This window comes from Myotis brandtii, unplaced genomic scaffold, assembly GCF_000412655.1.
Source record: "Myotis brandtii unplaced genomic scaffold, ASM41265v1 scaffold134, whole genome shotgun sequence".
In the NCBI taxonomy this organism is placed as follows: domain Eukaryota; kingdom Metazoa; phylum Chordata; class Mammalia; order Chiroptera; family Vespertilionidae; genus Myotis; species Myotis brandtii.
The window spans coordinates 282,383-282,873 of record NW_005354756.1 but is presented as its reverse complement, the minus strand read 5'-3'; the positions used below and the strand labels follow the sequence as shown (position 1 = coordinate 282,873).

Here is a 491-nt window from a genome sequence, read left to right as displayed (position 1 = left end):
GCTGTCAGGATCCACCAACTCCCTAACCTGGGCCTTTGAGTGTCTCATCAGGAAAGTCACACACAGATTTCATTTTAAACTGGGGTCTCGGCCTCTTCCCTAACCGCCCGAAGCAACTCTGGGCTCTGTTTGAAAAATCAATTCTGGGCAGAAAACTCCGGAGCAAACACCAAGCAGACAACTTCCTGCGCGAGTCCTGGCGCGGGCGCGCCTCTGAAAACCCGGGGACCCGGGCCTCCCGGGCCTCCCGCCACCTTTCCTTGAAAGCAAGAGTCGCAAATGTTTTGAAAACAACAGATTATCTTTGAAGCAGCAGCAACAACAAAGAGCCATTTGTCTCTCCCCCAGCCCGGCGGCTCACTTGCAGTCCAGTGGGGGTGGGCGGGGACAGGCCCTGGGACAAACTGTTTCCTACCGGGGCCAGCATTGCGACAGTCAGGGAAACCCCACACCCGGGCAACTGGCTCAGTAAAGGCTCAGACTCTGCCGTG

At 56.8% G+C, this 491-nt stretch overlaps 1 protein-coding gene across 1 annotated transcript in view; it reads right to left on the bottom strand.

Moving 5' to 3' along the window:
* LOC102261724 (E3 ubiquitin-protein ligase PDZRN3) overlaps positions 1–491 on the bottom strand; it is an 82,746-nt gene that overhangs the window by 52,424 nt on the left and 29,831 nt on the right. The gene's annotated exons all lie outside the window — the stretch shown is intronic.